The 18,508-nt window shown below is 36.6% G+C and overlaps 1 protein-coding gene across 3 annotated transcripts in view; it reads right to left on the bottom strand.

The window, feature by feature from the left end:
- The window catches only part of TLK1 (tousled like kinase 1), a 190,975-nt gene that overhangs the window by 119,347 nt on the left and 53,120 nt on the right, over positions 1–18,508 (bottom strand). The gene's annotated exons all lie outside the window — the stretch shown is intronic.

Here is an 18,508-nt window from a genome sequence, read left to right as displayed (position 1 = left end):
AATATCAATTTAAACCCAAATATATCAGTCAGTATATTAAATGTAAATTTACCCAACATTCCACTTAAAATAAACATGGTCAAATCAAACTAGTTATTTTTTAAAGAACGTATGCTACTTACAAGAGACAGCTAAAGTATAAATAAGTTGAAAGTAAAAGCATGGAAAAAGATTTACCATTCAAACATTCAGTAACTGAAAGCTAGTGTTATCTGTCTTAACACTGGATAAAATAAACTACATGAAATACACTAGGCAAAACACATTACAAGAGATAAAGAGAGGGGCGCCTGGGTGGCTCAGTCGGTTAAACGTCCGACTTCGGCTCAGGTCATGATCTCACAGTCCGTGAGTTCGAGCCCCGCGTCGGGCTTTGTGCTGACAGCTCAGAGCCTGGAGCCTGCTTCGGATTCTGTGTCTCCCTCTCTCTCTGACCATCCCCCGTGTATGCTCTGTCTCTTTCTGTCTCAAAAACAAACAAACATTAAAAAAAAATTTTAAAAAAACGAGATAAAGAGAAATATTTCATGATGATAAAAGATATGATTCACCAGGGACATAAAAAAAATCCTTAATTTGTAAACACCTGTAACAAAAAAATATATGAATACATAATACAAAAAATGACAAACTATACAGAGAGACAAATCTACAATCATTTTGGGACATTTTAAACCTTTACACTCACTTTAAACCTGTTCTGGGGGTGCCTGGGTGGCTCAGTTGGTTAAGAATCTGACTCTTCATTTCAGCTCAGGTCATGATCAAGCCCAGAGTCAGGCTGGGCACAAGCACAGAGCCTCTCTCTCAAAATAAATAAATGCTCACTCTCTCTCAAAGTAAATAAAGCTTTAAAAAAATGTTTTTAAAAATAAAATAAACCTGTCCTTAATAAGAGCAAGCAATCAAAACAAGTAATGATAATTTTAAAAAGAAACAAACTTGACTTAACTGATACACATATTTTACCGCATCTAACAACTATAGCCTCCAAAATTTTGGGAGCTCCTATACAAGGAATATTTACCAAGACCATAGGTCATAAAGCAAGTCTCAAATTTTAAAGAACTGAAATCTTATAAATTTAGTTCTGACTACAGTAGAGCTAGGTCCGAAACCAGAAAAAGCCACTTAAAGTATATAATACTTCTACAAAATGTGTGCTAATCAACTATTTATGTTATTGGTAAGGCTTCCAGCCAACAGTAAGCTATCAGTAATTAAGTTTCTGGGGAGTCAAAAGTTATAGGCAGAGTTTCAACTGTATCAGGGGTTGGTTCCCCAAACCCCTACATAGTTCAAGGATCAACTGTATTTCTGAATAATCCAAGGATCAAGAGAAATGATGGAAACTGTAGAATGTTTTCAGCTGAATGAAATACATACACATACATACATAACATATATCAAAACCTGGGGGAGTAAATTAAAATGGTTAATTTTGGGGGCACCCGGCTGGCTCTGTGGTTAAGCATCTGATTTCGGCTCAGGTCATGATCTCAATGCTCATGAGTTCCAGCCCAGCGTCAGGCTCTGTGCTGACAGCTCAGAACCTAGAGACTGCATCAGATTCTGTCTCCCTCTCTCTCTGACCCTCCCCTGCTTGCGATCTGTCTCTCTCTCTCAAAAATAAACTTTTTTTAAAAACTTAAAAATAAAAAATAAATAAAATGGTTAATTGTACGTTATGTGAATTTCATCTCAATTTTGGAGAGAAGGCAAAAAAAAAAAAAAAAAAAAATCAGAGAACAAAAGCCAAACCCATGCTTAGGTAACTTGATAACCTCAAACACCTGGGAGGTGGGGAGGAGGGGTAAAAATCCAAGAACTAAGCATTTGTCACAGAAATCTAGAAAAAGAACAGCAAATTAAGCCCAAAGAAAGTCAAAAAAAGAAACAAAAATCAGAATAGAAATCAACCAAAGAGAAAACAAACATTAAAGAGAAAGGATGAATGCTAAAAGTTGGCTCCACGAGAAGATGAATAACCGAGTAAGAGGGATCAAGAAAAAAAGAGACAGGACACAGTAACTATCTGGAATGAAAAGAAGACATCATTATAGATACTAAACACAGAAAGATCACAAGGGAATACTATTTACAATTTTATGCATACACATTTGAAATTTTAAATAAAATGTAGGCAATACTAGAAAATACAATTTACCGGGGCGCCTGGGTGGCGCAGTCGGTTAAGCGTCCGACTTCAGCCAGGTCACGATCTCGCGGTCTGTGAGTTCGAGCCCCGCGTCAGGCTCTGGGCTGATGGCTCGGAGCCTGGAGCCTGTTTCCGATTCTGTGTCTCCCTCTCTCTCTGCCCCTCCCCCGTTCATGCTCTGTCTCTCTCTGTCCCAAAAATAATAAATAAAAAAACGTTGAAAAAAAAAAATTAAAAAAAAAAAAAAAGAAAATACAATTTACCAAAACTGATATGAAAACTGAAACTCTAAAGAGTACTATGACATTATAGAAACTGAAGTCATTATTTACAACTTCTCCAGAGAAAACTCCAGGCCTAGAAAGCTTCCTCAGTGACTTTCTACCAAATATTTAAAGAAGCTTTAATACCCTTCTTACACAAATTCTTAAAATAGTGGTAAAAGAAAAAGCACTTCCCAATTCATTTTTATGAAGATGGGTGTTACCTTGGTACAAAATCCGACAAGAAAATTGTAAGAAAGGAAAGTTTCAGACCTATCTCATTCATGTACATAGGTGCAAAAAATACTAAACGAAAAATTGGTTTAAATAATTCACATAAAAAATAATAACAACTCACAGTTAAATTGGATTTAGTCCAGGAATACAAGGTTGGTTTAATAATTAAGGGAATTAAAATAACTCCCCACTTTAAAAAAAAAAACTGAAAAGTTAAAATGATTACATAAATAGATGCAGAAAAAGCTTTTGACAAAACTCAGTATCTATTCATGCTTTAAACAAAAACAAACCAGTAATAGAAAGGAACTCCCTTGATCAGAGAAAGGAAAAATTGTCAAGTACTCATTCTCTCTCTACTTCTAAAATTAGGAGCAACCCAAGAATTCCCACTATAACCAATCTATTCAACACTGTACTGGCAGTTATAGTCACTGCAACAAGGTTAAAAAAAAAAAAACCCAAAAAGTATTAGGACTGGTAAAGATGATATTACTTTATCACTCATAAGCCATATGCTTATAGAAAATCAATCTAGTTGAGATAAATTATCAGAATTAAAGCAAGGTTGCTGGTTACCAAGACAATAGGCAAAAATTAAATGAACTTCTACATATCAGCAATAAACAGAAAATAAAAGTTTAAAAGATGCTATTTGGGGCACCTGGGTGGCTCCGTCAGTTAAACTCTTTTTTTTTTTTTTTTAGAGAGAGAGAGAGCGAGCATGAGCATGCAAGAGCAGGGAAGGGGCAGGAGGCAGGGAAAGAGAGGGAGGGAGAGAGGGGGAGAGAGGGGGAGAGAGGGAGAGAGAGGGGGAGAGAGGGGGAGAGAAGGAGAGAGAGGGGGAGAGAGGGAGGGGGGGAGAGAGAAAGAAAGAGAGAGAGAGAGAGAGAGAGAGAGAGAGAGAGAGAGAGAATAGCAAGCAGGCTCCATGCCCAGCACAGAGCACAAAACTGAGCTCTCACAACCATGAGATCATGACCTGAGCTGAAATCAAGAGTCTGATGCTTAACCCACTAAGCCACCCAGGTGCCCCAAACGTCCAACTCTTGATCTCAGCTCAGGTCTTGATCTAAAGCCCTGCATTGGGCTCCACACTGGGCATGGAGCCTAATATAAAAAATTAAAAAAAAAAAAAAAAAAAAAAAAAAAGATACTATTTACAATATCAGAAGATAAAAATAAAACACCAAGAAGTGTAATAAAATTATGCAAGATCATTACAGAGAAAAGTATAAAAATATTGAAATGATGAATTTATACTATCTACATGGACTGGAACATTATTGTAAAGATAAAACATTGTAAAGATAAAATCAACAGATCCAGCGCAATCTCAAACCCTCATAGATTGGTTTTGGTTTGTAGATGTATCCAGAAACAGCCAAGGCAATCTTGAAGAAAATCAACAGAAAATCAATAAAATGTGTATTAATTTTCTATTACTGTTCTAACAAGTTACCATAAACTTAGCAGCTTGAAAAAACACATGTATTATCTCCAGTTTCTGTGGGTCAAGACTCTCAGCACAGCATGGCTCAGGGGGTTCTCTGCTTAGACTCTCACAAGGATGAAATCAAGGTATCAGATAAGCTATGTCTCTGTCTAGACACTCTAGGAGAGAGAATCTATTTCCAGGTTCATTTAAGATGCTGGCAAAATTCAGTTCCAAGCAATTATAGGACAAAGGTCTCCATTTCCTTCCTGTCAGTCAAGCGAGAGCTTCTAGAATACAACCTATTCTATATACAAGAATATTCTGTGCCTCATGGCCCTCTTTTCAAGGCAGCAACAGCAGGCCAAGTCCTTTTCATGTTTCTGAGCCAAATTCCTCTGATCTCTCTTGATGCCCCATCTCTCTTCTGCCTTCTTCCCTTCAGCCCCTTTTGTATTTAAGGGGCCTGGGTGGTTAAACTGGTCCCACCAAAATAATCCAAGGTAATCTCACTATTTTAAGGTTTGTTGCCAATAACTTTATACCTGCAAAACCCTTCAGAGCACTACTGTAGATTAGTATTGAATTGAATAACTGGAGACAAGAAATCTTGGGAGGACATCTTTAGAATTCCACTTATCAAAAGGCAGGATAGTTTGTTTTAATGGATATCAAGGTAATTATATTTACTGGATATCAAGCTGGTAACTAAAACGGTACTGATGAGGGAACATAAGGCAGGCTGAGGGCAAAACACGAACTAGCACACACGCACACACCCCAGGTGGGATATGTGTGATATTCCTTGGACACTCCAGGCTACCCAAAAACAAGAAAGGACAAAAAACAAATGGTTAAACTGGTAAAGAGTCTCCACCCGTTTACCAGAAAAAGGCAACCTCATCAACAGCTGAGAAAGTCCAGGACTCCCTATGGTCTTCATGTTAATGCTTTGCCAGAGGGAAAAACAACCTTAGCTTGACAGTAGCTAGGCCTCCAATACTTCGTGACTCTTCAGCATATGATAATCCCTTCAGGAACTCTCCTCCAACTCCGTAAGACGGTCACCCCCACACTTAAAGTGCAGCTCTTTCTGCCCACAGGTCTTGTCCCCATGCTTTAAGTAAAATCACCTTTTTGCACCAAAGACATTTGTTTTTTTGTTTTTACACCAACCAACCAACCATTTAATGTTTCTGGAGATTGTCCTAAGGGCATACAGAAAATGGAGAAACACAAATTCAAGAAAATATACCAAACTAAGATGAGAACAGCACCTCATCTGAGCCACAAGTCACTCCCATTCACACGTCACAACTATACCAGATGGGTTCTGCATGAGCTCCGCTACCCCAGTCCAAGAGTATAATTTCACCCTGGAGGAGAAGGATGCTGGCATCTCCCACCACCCACCCCACCCCCACCCCCAGCTCCATGTTGCAGAAACTATGTCAGGCAGGCATGGATGAGAAAACTAATGGGTCCCTCTTCCCAACCAATTCCCACTAATACAGCAGAAGCTCTACTCCAAAAATACTGTGTCACAATTGCTCACTCATAAGCAAAACTTCTTTGCCAGGAGGAGCAAGCTGAGAATACTGATTACCATCCTCATCCAGGGCCCTACTCCTACAGCTGGGTGTCAGGTAAGAGAAGTTATCTCTTTTCTCTATCCCTAACTCCACTGAAGCAAGGCAGAGATTCTTCCCAGGAGGAAAAAACAGGCTGTAAGAACTGAGAGCTCTGTTCTCCACCTAAGGAAACAGACTTTATTTGGCAGATCATAGGGAAGTTCATTCCTAAGGGAATTTTCCAAAACTATGAAGATTTTGGAGGTAAACAACTAAAAAGAGGATTGTAGTTCCATGACAGAAGTAGCAACAAGCAAAGCTACAGACCATCTAGAAGTTTAACCATGAGAATGATGCAAACTGTGAGAAATGCAGTTACCTCTCAAAGCAAGCACAAGTCTCAAAGACTGTCAACCCTTAAGCTTCTGTAGAAACCTGACTTAATGCAATCAGACTGTGGAGCAATTTATGCTCCGGGAAGTTGATGAAAGCAACATAGCAATCAGCTAGCAATTAATGGAGGCTGACAGCTGAGTGTGATGGCAGTAGAAGCAGACCAGCCAAATGCTTAATGGAAAATCAGGGAAAGACAAAAAGAACAGGGTCAAAATCACAGTCATCTCTGGTAGTCAAGAAGACCATGCACATGCCTTTGAGAGGGCCCAGATGTTGGATTCAGCAGAGTTCAAAGCAGCTATTATAAATATGTTCAAAGAACTAAAAGAAACCATGAAAACCATGTTTAAAGAATTAAAGAAAGGTTATTATGACAGCATCTCTTCAAATAGAAGAGAATGCCAATGAATACAAAATAATTAAATTAAAACTCTAGAGTTGAAATGTACAGTAACTAAAATGAAAAATCCACTAGAGGGGCTGAAGAGCTGATTGGAGCTGGCAAAAGAATCAGTTCTTCTGGCTACACCATACAATAATCTGAGTCTACATGAGAGAACCTGAGTGTCAGCAAAGGCAGCATAATTGCATATTTCTCCTTAATTCTCTTAACCAACTTAAAAAAGTAACCACATACAACATGCATATAATTCTGTCATTAGGCCTAAAACATTTAGAAATGGGACATCTGATAATAATAGCATAAAGGAGGCAGGTGGAGACAAACTTTATTGGAGTAAGGAAATGACATTAGATAGTAAACCAAATCTACAGAAAGAAATGAAGAGAAGTGAAATGATAAATAAGAAAGTTAGTAAAAAACTATTATATGTACATGTTTTCCTTTCTTATCAGTTTCTTTAAAAGGCAGAAGTTATATGAAATAATTATAATAAGGTGTTTTTTAGTTTGTAACATAGCAATGTGATTTAAAGAAAAGGATGGAGTAGAACTAAATAGAAATAAAGCTTCTATGTATCACCAGAATTATAAATCTGAAGTAGATTTTGACAAGTTGTGTAATGTATACCCTCAAGCAATCACTAAGAAAATAACTCAAAAATAATTTAAAAATCATTAAAGGAATTAAAATGTTACACTAGAAAATAATGCAAAAGAATGCAGTAAAGAAGGCACAGAAAGACAAAAAGAGACCCACAGAAAACAAAAAGCAAAATGGCAGATGTAAATCCAACCGTACCAATATCATTATCAAGAGGTAAAGACTGGGGGCGCCTGGGTGGCTCAGTCAGTTGAGCATCTGACTTTGGCTCAGGTCATGATCTTGCGGTTTGTGGGTATGAGCCCTGCGTCGGGCTCTGTGCTGACAGCTCAGAGCCTGGAGCCTGCTTCGGATTCTGTGTCTCCTTCCCTCTCTGCCCCTCTCCCACTTGTGCTCTGTCTCCCTCTGTCTCTCAAAAATAAATAAATAAATGTAAAAAAAAAAAAAAAAAAAGAGGCAAAGACTCTAAGACTGGATTAAAAAAGGACAAGATCCGACTAAGTGCTGTCACACTTTAGATTCACAGACACAAATAGGCTGAAAGTAAATGGATGGAAAGACACGATGCAAATAGCAACGATTAAAAAACTGGAGTAGATATACTACTATCAGACAGCGTTTAAAACATTTCTAGAAGTGAAGAGGAACATTTTATAACAAAGGGTCAAGCCATCAGGAGATAAAAATTATAAATATGTCTGCACCATATAGCAGAGCTTCAAAATACATGAAGCAAAACTGGCAGAATCAAAGGAAGAAACAATCCTACAATAGTTAGAAGACTTTAATACTCCATTTTCAATAGAACTAGAAAGAAATTAATAAGGAAAGAAAAAGCTTAAATACTATAAACCAACAAGACCTAACAGGCATGTAGAGGATACTCCAACAACAGAACACATATTCTCCTAATGCACACATCAACATTCTCCAGGACAGACCACATGCAAGGCCATAAAACAAGTATCAACAAATTGAACAGGGCTAAAATCAAAGTATATTCTCCAACCACAAATGAATTAAATCAATTACAGAAAGAAATGTGGGAAATCCACAAATATGTGAAAACTAACATACTCCTAAATCAGCAACAGGTCAAAATAAGAAATCAAAAGAAAAATTAGACAACACTTGAGATGAGTAAAAGCAAAAACATAACAAGGGTGCCTGGATGGCTCAGTCGGTTAAGCTTCTGACTTCAGCTTGGGTCATGGTCTCTTGATTCATGAGTTCAAGCCCCGTGTTGGGCTGTGTGCTGACAGCTTGGAGCCTGGAGCCTGCTTCAGATTCTGTGTCTCCCTGTCTCTCTGCCCCTCCCCTGCTCTCACTCTCTCTCTCTCAAAAAAAAAAACAAAAAAAAAAACAAAAAAAAAAAAACAAAAAAAAACACTTAATGATGAACTGATAGCTAACTGAGTGCTTAAAGGGAAATTTACAGCTGTAAATGCCTATATTAAAAGCAAGAATACAGGAAAACATTTTTATGAACTTGAGATACTTCTTAAATACCATAAAGGGAGGGAAATAGCAGGCCACAGAAAAGGGGAAGTAATAATAGAAGAAAAGAATACTTATCCAAAATATAAAAAGAATTCCTTTAAATACATCACTGTTTTTTGTAAGACAAACACCACAAAGGAAAACTGACCAAAAGATTTGAACACTTAACATATGTTAGACACCCAAAAGCCAATAAACTTAGGCAAAAATGGTTAGCTCATCAAGGAAATGAAAATTAGAACCATAAAACCACCTCACACCCATCAGATTAGCAAAAATAAATAATACTAATAAGATGTGGAACAATAGGAATTCTCATAAATTGCTCATGGGAGTATAAATTGTTACAGCCACTTTGGGAAACCAGTAGGATCTACTAAAGGCAAATAAATATCCTACAGGCCAGTAATTTACTGTTAGGTATATACTCAATAGATATTAATAGTACACGCAGAGACAGGTATAAACATGTTCATACAGCATTACTAGTAATAGTCAAGAAGTGGAAACAATCTAAACATCCATCAACAGATTATATAAACTGTGATATAGGCACACAAAGTAACATTACAGAGCAATGAAAATGAACTACAGTTACAGGAATTAACATGGATATCAAAAAACAAAGTATATACTGTGTGAGTCTTATCTATATAAAGCTCAAAACAGGCATAACCAAGTCAGAATAGTGATTTCTGTGGGAAGAAGAGAGAAGGTAGTGACTGATGGGAGAAGGAATAGGGCTTCTGAATGTTCTGTTTCTTTTTTTTTTTTTTTAATGTTTTTATTTATTTTTGACAGAGAGAGAGAGAGAAAGAGAGACAGAACAGTGGGGGAGGGGCAGAGAGAGAGGAAGAAACAAAATCCGAAGCAGTCTCCAGGCTCTGAGCTGTCAGCACAGAGCCTGATGCAGGGCTAGAACTCATGAACGACGAGATCATGACCTGAGCTAAAGTCTGATGTCTGAGCCACCCAGGCGCCCCTGAATGTTCTGTTGACTGAGTGAGTAGTAGTAGTTACACAGATCATGGTTTATAATAATTCACTAAGCTAAAATATATTTGTGGGCATTTTCTATATGTCTTATGCTTCAATAAGATAAAGCAATATACAAAATTTAAAAAATCAGCTGCATCACAGCAAAATTAGAGTACTTGAACTTTAAAGGGCAATATCACAAGAAAAAACTTGTGTTGAATTTAATAAAAGTATAAAACTTTATATAATGGAAAATTTACAAATATATAGAAAGAAAAAAATGGAGAAAATGGTCCCATCAAATATAACAACTGACATCACTACCATATATTCTAATGCCTAAGGTAAAAGATATCAAGAAAGATCAGCAATGGGCTCTTGATACAAATACTAAGTTCAAGGGGCGCCTGGGTGGCTCAGTCGGTTAAGCGTCTGACTTCAGCTCAGGTCATGATCTTGAAGTTCCTGAGTTGGAGCCCCACAATGGGCTCTGTGCTGACAGCTCAGAGCCTGGAACCTGCTTCAGATTCTATGTCTCCTTGCCTCCTCTCTCTCTGCCCCTCTCCCACTCATGCTGTCTCTCTCTCTCTCTCTCAAAAATAAAGATTAAGAAAATTTTGAAAAATATTAAGTTCACTCTCACTAGCAATCAAGACATAACTGTAATTCCCTTCTCTAGGGAGCACTTTGTTCATACCTCTATGATAGAAATACAATTCCCTCACTTGCTACTTTTCTTTCTTAAGAGAACTTTCCTTCACAGCTGCAAAGGGTTGCTCTATGATCCACAGGAGAATAGTGCTGCCTTGATTCCTGAATGTCCAGTTTCTATTTCAGTCCCCCTGAGGTCTGCGTTCTAAGATATACCCAGCTGTATATCCTTCTAATAGGAAATCTTATTTGCTTAAGTTTTTTTTCTAACAACCAAATGACAAATACCTTGATACAGTATATGCTGCAACTACATCACAGTTCTTCTTTTTATATCGTAAGTTGAAACCTACTAACACAGAGACTGTCTTACTTGATCCACAGCGTGTTTTTTTAAAAGTATATTTTGTAAAAGTACGAATTACTTGTTATGAATTACTTGTCTTCCCCATCAGATTGTGACCAAGCTCCTAAGAGGCAGGGACTCTATCATGTATCTTTGTTTTCCCAGTACTAGGCTCTAGGTCCAAAAATACTTGCTGAGTAAATAAACAAACTACACCAGTAAGGTTTCTATAAAACTCTAAAGCTATGACAATTGATTCATAGCTGAGAAGCAATAACAGACATGAAAATCCAAGTTATCCCACTGGGAAGAAATAATAATACACAATAAAATATATGATGCTTAATATTTGTCTCCTTCTACCCAATAAACCAAATCCTTCAAATATACACTAAAGAAGCAATTCAAAGGAAGAAATATTATTGTATGCATAATAAATGCCAAATATTATACAGTGAAATAACAATTATAATTAAGTTTTGGTGTACGTATCAACTAAGTTATGTTAGTATAAATTAAATATATTTATTTAATTATATTATACATTTAATATAATTAAAGTATAATTATGAAACCTACAATACAAGAACACATAGAGATGAGGGAATGTAACCTAAACATTAGTTTTCAATGACTCTCTAATATGAGCTGGTTTTTTTATCCTTGCCTTTCACCTCAAAAGAAAAAATTGACCATTGCGTGAACATACATACACAAACACTAACAGCAGCAGCAGCAAGTAACTTAACCAAGGTCACACAGCTCAGAAGTGACAGAGAATGAATATAAATCCAGGTCTATCTATAGTATCCCACAATCCTAACCCCTGGACTACAGTGCCTACACACCCACCAATAAACACACATTATTAAGCACCAACTGCACATAAAGCAATCTCCTTGGTATACACATAAGAACACATGAAAAAACACAATACAAGGCACTTTTACAATTTTCAATGCAGTGCTTTCAAGTATATTTCTGCATATCGAAAGCAATATGAAAAACAAGATGAAGCATAAACACTGCTAATCCAAATATATACTGCTTGATGCTTGCTTAAATGTTATAAACATGTCTCATAAATTTGATCAATTCTCAAGCCACAGAAAATTACAAGAACTAAAATAATGAAAGTAGCAATTTTGAACAACGTTCGAAATCTGCCTCTGTCAGACACAACTTTACTAGAATTCTTCAACAGCCCAGGGAGACAATCCATGTGAATTAAATGTGCTCCAGCAACAAGGGACCTCTATCCAGATAGTACTTGTTTCTTATTCTTGCCATTTAAATATTTTTTTAAGTTTACTTATTTATCTTGAGAGAGAGGGAGAGAGAGCACAAGCAGGGAAGGGGCAGAGAGAGAATTCCAAGCAGGCTCCATGCTGTCAGAGCGGAGCTAGATGTGGGGCTTGAACCAAGAACTGTGAGATCATGACCTGAGTCAAAAGCAAGAGTTGGACGCTAAACCGACTGAGCCACTCAGACGCCCCATTTTTTGCCATTTGAATAAAGAAAAAAATTAAATTCTAAAGCATAATTATATCTATATATAATAGTAATATTTAACATATAATGACTGCTTAATGTGCCACGAATTTCTCATTTAATTCTCACAACCTTGTGAAGTAGTTACCACTAGTATCCCAACCTACAATCAAGAAAATCTATAGGTGAGGCACTGAGAGGTTAAGTAACCACAGTTTAAGTGACAAAATTCAAACGGGAACCCAGGTCTGACAATTGCATGCTTATAACTATTACTTATGTTACACTAACTTACTACATCATAATGCTTTTTACATATGGTATCAATATCCAAAAACTAAGGACAATGCTGTCAACGAGGTCAAAGAAATAGGAGACACTAGACAGAAAGAGGAGTAGGAGCCAAGAGCTTGCAGGATACTGCCACTTACTAGCCTTAGGTTTTTTACTGTATAAAAGCATAAAAGTTTATTAAAATGTTTAAAAGCATAAAACAAAAAGTTTTTAAATAGAGTAAGAGATGCCCAGAAAAAATATAATAAAGCATTTGACAAACTCAATTAGATACATGTTCCTTGTCAGGTTTGCAACCTTTCAATTAAGTGCAAAGCACTGTGTTAATAATATTTAAGCCCAGTACTTCATAGGATGAGTTGAACCTCACCTGCTTCAAAAATACATGCCCATCTCATGCACTGCAGATATATGAACTCAGTACAATCCTTAATATAATATTTGACAACACTCATCAAAAGTCCTAAAATTGTCATATTTTTTGCCCTGACAATTCCACTGAAAACTGTCTTTAAGGGAAAAAAAAAAAAAAAAAATCTTTTACTCAAAGATATTTATTATACCACTACATAATAGCCAAAACAATAAAATTTAAATTAAAAATAAATAAAAAGAAAAAAATAACCTAAATAACTACCATAGTTGTTTTTGTTCACCATAATCCCTTTCTCAGGAAAACTACCACTCAACTAATCTGTGTGATCTTAAGGGGATTATCAATCATGATTTTCTGTGGGTTCCCCAACTCACCCTACCCACAGCCACAGTAGCTAGTTACCTTGCAGAACTTCATCTCCCAGGTCCCAGTGACTGGTTAAGAAACTGACAATTAGAAACATCAGCATCACGGGTGTAGGGATGGCTCCGTTGACTGAGCATTCAACTCTTGATTTCAGCTCAGGTCATGATCCCAGGGTCATGGGATCAAGCCCCATGTCAGGCTCTGCACTGAGCATGGAGCCTGCTTAAGATTCTCTCCCTCTCTCCTTCTGCCCCTCACCCCCACTCTCGCACTCTCCCTCTCTAAAATTAAAAAAAAAAAAAAAAAAAAAAAGCAGCAACCCAAAACTGACTGACATGTGGACATCAGGAAAGGGAAGCTATCTTTCAATTGTCGTTGCTACACTAAAAGGTATGTGTCTGGAAGTTCCAAAAAGAGGCTACAAGAATCCAGAAATGGAAACAGAGACTCAATGCCATTATGTGAAATCTTGAATCTAAGCTATTTCCAAAGCCATTCTAGCCTCTTCCACACATACAATTCCCACTTACATAAACCAATACATTTCTTTTGTTTAATTTACCAAGGCATATGTTAAGTTTTTATCACAGGTAAGCAACAGAACCATGACTAAAACACTACCTAAAGAAGAATGCTTAAGTTAGTAAATTATAGTCCATTCATCCAATGGAATACTGTTGACAAAATAGGGTAACTGTAAGAGCATGCACTCAGGAGCCTAGTCTGAGTCCTGGCTCTGCTACATGTTCTCTATGCGTTCTTCAGTAAGTTACTTAACCTCTCTGGGCCTCAATTTTCTCATCTGTAAAACAGGGATATAACAGAACTTACTTCGTATGATTGTTACAAGTAAATGAGTTACTATTTACAAAGTACCTAGAATAGGGCCTACCATTAATAAGTATATGAATATTTTAAATAAATGAGGGGCGCCTGGGTGGCTCAGTCGGTTAAGCATCTCACTTCCGCTCAGGTCATGATCTCATGGTTAGTGCATTCAAGCCCTGCATGGGGCTCTGTGCTGAGAGCTGAGAGCTCAGAGCCTGGAGCCTGCTTCAGATTCTGTGTCTCCCTCTGTCTCTGCCCCTCCTCTGCTCGCACTCTGTGTGTCTCTCTCAAAAAATGAACATTAAAAAATAAGTAAGTAAGATACATAAGTAAAACAAGTAACATACTAAGTTGACTAAATCATATAATTACGATGATATTTTTAAAAACGTGTGCACAGAAAAAAGGAAAAACTGTATTTTTAAAGAGGCAAACATTATATATCCAAAGAGGAAAAAAAAGTGGAACATGCCTCAGATCTTATGAGAGACAGGAGGAATCTGACTGGCCTCATACAAATCCCTATGACCTTCACAAGTGTCACAATATTTTATCATCAGATGGGAAGCACATACACAGTGTCAAGTGTCAATCATAAAATCACACAATGTATCACATTTAACAAAACTAGCGATACTATTAACAATAAAGCTTAAGAATTTAAATCTAGAAAAAGTTTGTCATTACCTCCAGCTGAATCAGTTTCCAAGGAAGGCACAAAGTTAGGAGTGTGACCAGTGAAGAAGAACAAATGTTATCCCAGAAGTCACTCATATTTGGCTTTGTAATGCATCTTTGTAGAATATACACATTTTTGCTTAAATATGGGTATAACTTGTCTTCTGCAGTCCCAACATTTCAGAACTAATAATGAAGCCACAGGAGAAGATTTAAGTTTCAGGGCGCCTGGGTAGCTCAGTGGTTAAGCATCCAACTCGATTTCGGCTCATGTCATGATCACCCAGTTTGTGAGCTCAAGCCCTGTATCAGGCTCTATGCTGAGGGCATGGAGCCTCTATGGGTTACTCTTTCTCCCTCTTTCTCTGTCCCTCCCCTCTCCCCCCAAAAAAGAAACTTTAAAAGTTAAAAAAAAAAAAAAAAAAAAAAAAGATTTAAGCTTCATAACCTACCCACTGGATCAGCTCTGTCTTTCCTCATCATGCTTTGAATTCCTATTAACCTAGTCAAATTCTCTGTCTCTCGTTAGATTTACTAAATAATACATATTATCAAGAGATTTTTTTTGTAAGCAATAAAGTAGTTAAAACTAAACACTTTAAAAAATACTTCTTATAGACAAGCCATAGCTTCAAGCCTCTTGCTTCAAGCCTCAAAGCACCTCAACTTTGTTCAGAACCTTATGTACCAGGTTATAAAGCCTCCTGTACTCAGTAGGAAATTCTTTGTTCCAACCCTAATGTTTATTTGCTACGGCTGTGGTGGGCTTAAGAGGCCAAATGGGAAGATAAATGGCATTCCAATTTAGATTATTAAACATAAAAATAAGGTTTTTCACTAGTGTACCTCTAACATTTCCCATGAAAGAACTAAACATATCTGAAAAAACGAAATGTAAGATTTGCACAGCTGGCATAACTTTCTAAATTGGGTTGTTTGGTTTGGGATTTATTATATGTGTCGTTTTTTAATCTTATCTTCATACGTGTATAAAAACTCATGCAAAGGGGCACTGGGTGGCTCAGTTGGTTGAGCGTCCAACTTCGGCTCAGGTCATGATCTCGCGGTTTGTGAGTCTGAGCCCCACTTCGGGCTCTGTGCTGACAGCTCAGAGCCTGGAGCCTACTTCAGATTCTCTCTCTCTCTCTCTCTCTCTCTCTCTCTCTCTCTCTCTCTCTCCCACACACACACACACACACACACACTCTCTTTTCTTCAAAAATAAATAAAACATTAAAAAACAACTCATGCAAAAAAAAAAAAAAAAAAACTAACACAAGTTTATAGGTAAACTGAATGGGCCTAAAAGATTAGTAAATTAAAATCTGTTGAGGAAAAATAACTAAGAAAGTAACCAAAACGAAATTTCTGTATCTTAGGTAACATATCCTCGTGATATGTTACCTAAAAAGTAGACACTACATTAAAATGCAGACTTTGCTCAAATTTCAGCCCTAGCATTCACTGCTGCATCACACAAGTTTCTTCACTTCTCTTGTGCTTCAGTTTCCTCATCTGTAAAATGAGAATGAAAGTTGCGTACACCTCACAAAGTTACGAGAATTAAATGAATATATGCAAACAATAAATTGTGGCTATTATTGTTGGTGCTATCCATAATATCACTCTCTAAAACATAACCTAAGAATTACTAACATAAGCATCTTCCTGGGTCTGAAAATATGTGCACCTTAAGATACATAATCACTCAATTTTTAAGAAGACGTAACAGTCTTTCAGCAAAACTTTGTGTTGGGTGCCAATACAGAAGACATCCTGGTATGCACTAAGAATACAGAAATGAACAAAACACAATCTCTGAATTCAAGACTTCTCCATCTAGCAGGCAACACAAATAAAACTGTGATAAAAGACAGCACAACGGACGTGCTATTAAATAATGGCAATCCTAACTCAGGGGGGAAACACTCCAGAACCTAGCTACTTCACTTCAGAGTACCACACTGTTATTTATGTAGCTAACATTGTTTTTAATATATTCATAACAGTGTTTCAGAAAGTAGATCATTAAAAACAAGATCACTCAGCACACTACTTACCAAGCTCATAAACTTGAAAATTTTTTCCATAATAATGAAGGTGATATCTTCCCTTAACAAACCCAAACATAACCTTGAAAAAGTCACACTGCTTCTTCAAGAAACATCTCTTTCACCAATAAATAAAAGCTACCAAACTTTCCTCCAATAAGTTATATTAGGACAAATGTCAAAAGAATAATATTTTTGAGCTGGTCGAGACCTCTGACAGCCTCGAATCCAAACCCCCTCATTTTACAGATGAAAAGAAGCCACAAAGTATAATGGAAAAAGCACTAAGTTGAAAGTCAGAAGAGTGAATTTTGGTCCCAGGTCTCTCACAATAAAAGCCTGGGTAAATTATCTAAGTTTCCTCATCTGTAAAATGAGAGGTTTGGACTCAATTGCTTCCAAGGTCCCTTTCAGCTCTACAATTCTCATTTTATGAAACTGAAGCAGAGAGATAATCAACTTGCCCAAGGTTACACAGCTAGTTAATGGCAAAGCAGGGACTACACTTGGATTTCAATTACGATCAATGTACTTTCTCATCTGTACCATACTGCTTCTCTTACTTCATAACACTATTCTTCTAAATTTTTCTTAGATTTTTGGAAATGATTAACAAGCATGAAGCGTTTCATGAAACTAAATGATTTATTCCTATGGCTCTTCTATAAAAACAGCTCTAAATCCAACTGCAGCAAGTTCATGAAGTCTCGAGCTGTGTGTCACTTACTACACTTAAGTTGAACTTCAATGAAGTTATGGGAATTTATGCTTAAGTTCCCTAAAATCTAACTTTTCAATCCAACTCATAAAAGAGATTATGTTCCTTATAAAATTAAAATATGAATTGTTACAGGTAATGGTAAGTATTACATGCATAATTCTCTGAATACGAGGAGAATTAAAATTCTTCATTTTACTTTATGTCCTGGTTATATTTAATAGGCATTTTTAAATTCAAGAGTAATCAATTTCAACACTTTTCTTTCATGTATCTTCTTTTCAGACTCTCTAGCTTTAAAACCATTAGAACAGATTAAGCATATTCCTTCTGAAATCACATAAACAATTACAAATAAGACTATAAAGACCGGTGAGAGTTTCTCTTTCAAAATTGAAAATCAGCCCCCACAGTATTCTAAAATTCTGTGCCTGAATATATTACAAACTCTACTAAACTGTATCATAAGCAGCATCTGATTCCCTAAAATGCCCTCAAAGCTTATTATATTTCACAGGGAATTTAGCAAGATTTCAGGAAGACTAATAGCGTTGATTCCTGAAAATACAAGAAAATACTCAGAGGAAAAGCACAATAAAAACACAAAATAAAGTCAACAAGAGTTTCATACCAGTGACTGAAGAGAATATTCAAATCATTCACACACATATAAGTACAGTTTAACTATAGAATTAAGTGATTTTCAAAGAATCACAGAATGTTTATATTTTTAAATTGGATGGGACCTGAAGTCACTTAATCCAATAGCACTCAAAATAAGAATCAACAGAATTTATCTCTGCCTCGCCCAAAAATGTCCCTGTAGACTGCTTTAAATTCTTATTGCTAAATACTTCCAAGAGCAATTTTTTCCACTGTTGGACAAGTCTAGCTGCTATACAGTTCTTACTAACATCCTTGCCAAAAAATTATACTGAATTCAATCTATGCCTAACTTTCACCTGCTGGTCTACATTCTAGAATAGCAGAATGATTCTACTCACTCTGCTATTTACATTTTTGAAATACAAGACAGCTATCATGCTTCCCACCATTTCAGTGGTCTCTTCTTTGGGCTATAAATGTATAGTCCACAGATTTCTTGTGGGTTCTGGAGACATTTCGGAAATACGGTGTACTTCCACACTGAAGTAACGTTTTAAAAAAA

Source organism: Panthera onca, chromosome C1 (assembly GCF_046562875.1).
Source record: "Panthera onca isolate mPanOnc1 chromosome C1, mPanOnc1 haplotype 2, whole genome shotgun sequence".
In the NCBI taxonomy this organism is placed as follows: Eukaryota; Metazoa; Chordata; class Mammalia; order Carnivora; family Felidae; genus Panthera; species Panthera onca.
This window is presented reverse-complemented; position numbering and strand designations above follow the sequence as displayed.